At 43.7% G+C, this 6,874-nt stretch overlaps 1 pseudogene; it reads right to left on the bottom strand.

Moving 5' to 3' along the window:
- Positions 1-1,530: 1,530 nt before the first annotated feature.
- LOC101111180 (large ribosomal subunit protein uL30-like) lies at positions 1,531-2,597 on the bottom strand (annotated as a pseudogene).
- Positions 2,598-6,874: the final 4,277 nt, after the last annotated feature.

Here is a 6,874-nt window from a genome sequence, read left to right as displayed (position 1 = left end):
CCTCGACTCCTGGCTCAATACTGATGGCTCTGTCTTATTAACAGTCTCAGAAAGGACTGGGCACGTCCATGAGTTGCTTGTGGATCCTCATCAGAAAAACAATTCCAAGTTGTAGAACCTTGTAGTTATTTTCCTTGTAGTTATTCTCAGAGTTTTGGGTGGCCTCCGAAGCAGGCTTTGAGAGTCTTTCCCTTTGCATCTCTGATCAAGTCAGCATGTACCTTCTCCAAAGACGTTATGCTGCAGCTGCTTAGAACTGGAGTTAGATTCTTAGAACCTCTGGTTCCTGGAGTCTCTCTAAGATCCAGGCCGTTGGGCAGCTTTTGACTGACATGTGCCTCCATGAGAGCGAGGAGTGGGGAGGTAGGCACAGGTGGGCCGGAGCTCCCTGCAGCTGAGACTGTGTCTTCCTCGGAGATCAAGTCAGGTTCCTTAATGTTCAGAACCTACTGTGGTTGCAGCGAAGATTGCTGGTAGTGCTGAGGGTGCTCATGTGACCTGTGTGAATTCACTGAATTTCTGGTGAGTGATGACATCTATTACACATTCTCCTCTTCTGAGCTTTCCAGGGAAAGGATTCCTAAAGCTGGTGAACCTGGGAGCTCTGTGCCATGGCACAGAGTCAAAGATGTTCAGTCACATCCAAAAGGGCTTAAGGCCCACCTGGTGGGCAGCTACAGGAGAAATATTTTATACGCATTCAAAGCTGCTCACCCTTGGGGCTCTTCCTGGAATGCAAGCTACAGAAGCTATGCCCTATTCCCTCTAACTACCATGTGAAGGGAAAGTGAAGTGGAGGAAGAAGGAATTACTGAAAATTGGGTCACTGAAATAGGAACTTGGAGATTCCATAACTGCTTCAGGGGGGCTTTATCATCCTCCTCTGAAATCTTAGGATGCTGTCCACTGGGAGGAGAGGAAAGGTTCAGGAAAGAACTCAGTTTGGAGTTGTCAAAATCCACCTTATCAGCAAAAGCTAAATTTAAACTCTCTATGCCATCAACTCAGCTCCAAATTTTTCCAATAAATCCCTGGTATTCACTGATGGTTCTTCTGCCATCTCTACTTCCTTCCCATCAACGTAAGAGCCTTGGCCATGAGCAAAAAGTCTCTGTTGCCCTTCCCTAAACCCACAGACTTAACAGGTGAAAACCCCAAAACACAGGGCAGAGGAACTTATATTTCTAAGGTTTCTCATTCAATACAGGGATGTAGCCCAAGGTCTGCTGTTATAGCTGGCTTCCGGGATCTTGAAATGTGTGATTTTTTAAGAAGCACTCTTTACCTAGTTCATCACTTCCAGGTAATTATATTTCCAGAAAACTAAAGGACATGGCACAAATTCTCCCATCCCAGAAGGGTCTCTACTCTTTCCCAACCTTTTTAAGTTCAGAATACATAAGAGAAGGGTTATTGATCTACATACTATTAATAAAACACAAGATGAGACACAATTTAGTACACTGTTGTGCTTATATAAAATGAACTAAGGGTTGTTAATCACAGCAACTACACAAATGCCAATTTGGGTTTTTTTTTTTTTTCAATTTGTTTCAATTGTTTATTAATTGACCAGATTACAAAAATAATCCTGGTAGATACCTTAGTTCATCCTTCTAATAAGCCTGTTGATCTGGTCTTCCTGTTGCCAGCATCTCCACCTTCTACAAAATGGGTGGTCTTTTTCTTCATTCCACCTTGTGGAGAAGGCAATTTAAAGGGCCACAGGAAGTTGTTTGCTTCTTTGAAACGTTTTCCAATGGTATAGATCTCATGAATCAGATCCTCCATGCAGATGATTCCCTATTTCCCAAGAGACTGAGCAATCAATGCATTGTCTGTCAGGGCAATTTGCTTTTTGTTGATTTTGCCATAACCACACTTGTAGATCAATTCATTTACAGACTTCAGATTTGGGTACCCCCATGCCACCTCATGCGAAGAGTTGACTCATTGGAAAAGACTGATGCTGGGAGGGATTTGGGGCAGGAGGAGAAGGGGACGACAGAGGATGAGATGGCTGGTTGGCATCACTGACTCGATGGACTTGAGTCTGAGTGAACTCTGGGAGTTGGTGGATGGACAGGGAGGCCTGGCGTGCTGCGATTCATGGGGTCGCAGAGTCGGACACGACTGAGTGACTGAACTGAACTGATGCAATGTATGGCTCCACAATTCTCAGCATGTTAACTGATGCCTTGTTGAGCTTCACAAAGGTGCCATTGAAGATCTGCGGGAGGTGAAGGGGCTGCAGCACCTTTCGAACCTTTGGGCTCACACCGTTGATACCTCTGATCCTGATGACAAACGCCAATTTGGGTTCCGTGGGTACACAGAAGTTGCTGGCTTTTCATGCCATCCTAGCCATTCGAATTTCAGTTCTGTACATCTGCCTGTATTCCTTGTGGTGATGCTTAGTGTTTTCATAGATAAGCTTCCTCCTTGCCTTTCGAAGCATCTTTTGGGCAAACTTCTTTCTCAGTCGCTTGATCTTAAGCTCTGCGAAATTCCTACGCTTTTTCTTAAGTGTTTCTGGCACAGCAGGAACCTTCTTTTTCTTCTCTTCTGCACCCTCCATGGTTCCAGCTGGGAAAGAGGCCAATGTGGTATTTCTTAAACAGCTGGCCATTGACAGGCACACATGACACACTAGCTCTTCCAGAGAAAAGGTAGAGCTGACAGCACATGGGAACACTGTCACTGGTGTTTACAAATACTGCCCTTTTGGAAGATGGCTTTATGGGCCCAAACAACATGCTGTAGGTAACTGGGTGTGGCAACACATCTGTCTACCCAACAGCCATTTGCTCCAGAGCATTCTTGGTGGCACTGTGCCAGGCCCAAGGGATTAATCACAATCCTTTTTGCTGGATACTCACTTTCCCAGACTCCGCTGCAACTTAAAGAGTGGCTCTGTGACCAGGCTGTGGTCAATGAGATGTAAGAGGAAGTCACCTGGGGATGGAGCGTCAGCAGTAGAAAGCCCTTGTTGCTCCCTCCCTTTCTGCTGGGTTCTTAGTGGAAAGGTGCTATCTGGAGCTGCAGCAGATTTAAGGCCTGAGGTCACTAACACAACTACAGGAATAAATAGTTGTTAAAGTAGGATTATAACCTTTTTTTCCACTTAACACATAATAAGCATTTTTACAATTCATTAAATATTCTTTGAAAATATAACTTGTAACCGTTACAACATGTACAGTTCTGTAGAACGACTGCCCCATAGTTAAACTGATTCTGTATTGTCAGAAATAAAGGTAGTTCTGTTTTGTTATTCACTGTGGGAACACACAAAATTCATTTTTGGCCACTTGGTGTGGCTTGTGGGATCTCAGTTCTCCCATCAGGGACTGAACTCACGCCACAGCAGTGAAAGTGTGCAGTCCTAACCACTGGACCACCAAGGAATTCCCTAATGGCAGTATATTCTTCCAAACTGCATTCTAAATGAAATATATGAGTTTTCTACTACCAGCAATACACATATTTTCCTATATTCTTTAGATATTACAACATAAAAGAAATCTTTGCCATCTCATGAGCAAAATTTTGCCAGTTTTACAGATTTTCCTGTCTCTTCCCTCACTGTCAAATTACCAATTGTCATTTCTTGGCGAAATCAGTAGGCATTCTCTCCAGCAGCAATGCCCCTACCTGTCAGTTTTCCACTCCTGGGTTGGGATTCAGATAACATTTGTGAAGCACTGCACTAGCAAGGGTACTGAAATGCAAAGGTAAGACTACCCTAAAGAACTAAAAACCAATCTGACACCAAAAGCAAAGGCAAGAAAAGCAAAAAGAAACAAGTGGGAATGCACAGAACTGAAAAACTTCTGTCGGCAAAAGAAACAATCAGCCCACTGAGTGGGAGGAAATATTTAAAAATCACTTATCTGATAAGGGAATGATATCCAAAATATATAAAGGACCCATACAAGTCAACACAAAAACCCATAAATAATCTTTTTTTTTTAATGGGCATAAGATCTAAATAGACATTTTTCCCAGATGGCCAATAGGTACGTGAAAAGGTGCTCAACATCACTAATCACTGGGGAAATGCAAATCAAAGCCACAATAAGATACTACTGCATACCTGTCAGAATGGCTATTATCAAAGATAGGAAATAAGGGTTGGTGAGGATGTGTAGAAAAGGGAACCCTTGTGCACCGTTGGTGAGAATGTAAATTGGTACAAACGCTATGGAAAACAGTACAGAGGTTTCCTAAGAAATTAAAAATAGAACTATGATCCAGCAATTTCACTTCTGAGTATTTTTCTGAAAAAAAAAAGAAAAAAGGTTAGAGGCCTATTGCAGGACACACCCTCTTTCCCCAGGGGGTTTCTGTAGCAAGTTTTCATATTCTTTTCAAAGGTTTTTCTGTGTTAATGGTTGAAGAAGAAAAAAAAAAAAGAGGCAGAGTAGGCAAGCCACTTATGCATGATGTAGAGAGCTGATGATTTTTTTTTTTAAAGGAAAACAATTTGTAAGATGTTGCACTAAAATGTTTAAGATACACTTCAGAGACCTGTAGTAAATTATGTTAAAGAAATGACTGGAAAAGATACATGCACTCCTATTTCACTGCAGCATTATTGACAGCAGCCAGGGTATGGAAACAGCCTCAGTGTTCACTGACGGGTGAGCAGATAAAGACGACGTGGCATACCAATACAATGGAATGTTATTCAGCCACAGAAATTAAGAGAGTCTCGCCATTCCATTCCAAGGGTGGAAGCTGAGGGCGTTATGGCAAATGAAATAAATCAGACAGAGAGAAACAAATACTGTATGGTTCCACTTGTAGGTGGAATCTAAAAGACAACATCAACAGCAACAAAACCAAGCTCAGAGAACAGACTGGTGGTGGCCGGGGGCTGGTGGCAGGGGAAGGAGGGTGGGTGAAATGGGTGAAGGGAGTCAAAAACGATAAAATTGCAGTTATAAGCCCTGGGGATGTGGTGTACAGTACAGCATGGTGACTACAGTTAATACTGTATTTCATATTTCTTTTTTTTTTTCAGTTTTACAGCTCTATTTTACTTAGAAGAGAGCAGGAAAATCCATCTTTGAGGCGTGAGGGCATGTCAATCTAAAGCCATGAGGAGAGAGCGCCCCAGCGCGTGGGAGAGAGAGTGAGCCAGCTAGCTTTGGCTCTTTTATTTATATGTTTATCTCTCCGTGGGCCTGTCCTATGTAAATTGGGCCAGCCAGGAGTGTTGTTTGTTTCACCTGAGGTCCTCACTCCTGTCCTTGGACCTTCTTTTGTTTCATTTTCGCGAGCTTTTCCCTTCCTTGTCTGTAGCCACTGCCATTTTGGACGCCTCTTCCCTGTTCTACCTACCTAACATTCCACCCTCAAGAGATGGGAGGCCCAATTCTTTGGGAATAGGGGCATCGAGGTCTTTCTGGGTACTTCCTGCTGAACTGGGGCGGCGAGGGGTATTGTGCCTCCCCCTCTTGCTAGTCTCAAGCCTCAGAGTCCTTATAGCGGTGTCCATTTAAGGGTGAGTGGTATTTTCTGTGGTTGGCTGTAGTTTCCCATCTTTGTTGAACTGGCACTGTATGTTGTAGCTGGTTGACCTTACCCAGAGGTCTTCTAGGCTGAGACTGGGCCACGTGAGCTTTCTGCCAGTTTGTTTTTCGCTGTTCCGGTTTCCAGCACGATGGGCCTTCCCCTGCACTGGATTTTCTTCACGTTCTGCCTCTACGGCGGGAGCTTCGCTGAGTTGGGCTCCTGCTGTGCCTGGCCTCTTCTGCGTGGAGGTTGTTTCAGCCAGGTTACATCCGAGTCACGGCACCATTGATGTCACACGAGTGTATGTTCCTCGGTTCTTTGTCTAGTCACAACAAAGATTTGGAGCGACGGACATTAAAGCCCTCGGCGCGTCACAGCTCTCGGGTCTTGGACAAACCGTGTTGTAGCTCTTAGGCAAATCAGTGTTATAGCTCCATTTTATCTAGAAGATAGCAGGAGAATACATCCTCTAAGTGTGAGGAATGCCAACCGAAAGACTTGAAGAGAAGAGAGTGGAGGAGCATGTGGGAGAGAGAGAGAGAGAGCGCATGCACGCGGGAGAGGAAGAGAGAGAGAGAGAGAGTGTATTTCATATTTCTAAGTTGCTAACAGTAAATCTTTTAAAAGTTCTCATAACACATATACCAATTTTTTATATGGTAACATGTTAACTAGACTTATTGTGATCATTTCACAGCATATACAAATATCAAATCATTATGTTGTACACCTGAAACTAAAATAATGTTAAATGTCAATTTTTAAAAAAAGAGAACTAAAAACCTAACAACAAGCAGGGTGATTGGGCAAGTAATTATAATACCACTGCACATAAGAAAGGTATAAAGAGTAAGAGAGCTGCTGAAGGGCCTTCTCAAACTTTTCCACGGCACCCTCTGCAAACCTAGTTCCATATAGCACTTCCCACTCACTCTACTCCATACAATTCTTTATTTACACAAAGCTCACTCTGGCCTCCCCTGAAACCTGGCTCCTCTCTCAAGAGAACTCATTCACCAGAAGCACCCTCCAGAGACCGTTCTTTCTCCTTAACTCCATGTACTTATACTGGGAGATGGGCTCTGCCTTCTCTTTGCACCCCAATGCTACATCCCCATCATTATTCTCAGGGCAGTGAAAAAAATCTCAGCTCCTTTGGAGACGATGCCAATCTGATACACCGCTTCTACCTTTTCCCATTGCTGTCACTCCCCCAACACACACACACACAGTATTTACAGAAGGGTGTGGTGCCCTGAATATTGCTGTCACCCTGGAGTCTTCAATGTACACTGCAAGTTACTCAGTAACTAGAATCACAGTTCCTCATTTGGTGGACACTTGGTTTCCTCCC

The sequence above is a fragment of the Ovis aries genome, chromosome 3 (assembly GCF_016772045.2).
Source record: "Ovis aries strain OAR_USU_Benz2616 breed Rambouillet chromosome 3, ARS-UI_Ramb_v3.0, whole genome shotgun sequence".
NCBI lineage: Eukaryota > Metazoa > Chordata > Mammalia > Artiodactyla > Bovidae > Ovis > Ovis aries.
Note: the sequence above shows the minus strand (reverse complement) of the source record. Positions and strands in the feature narration are given on the sequence as shown.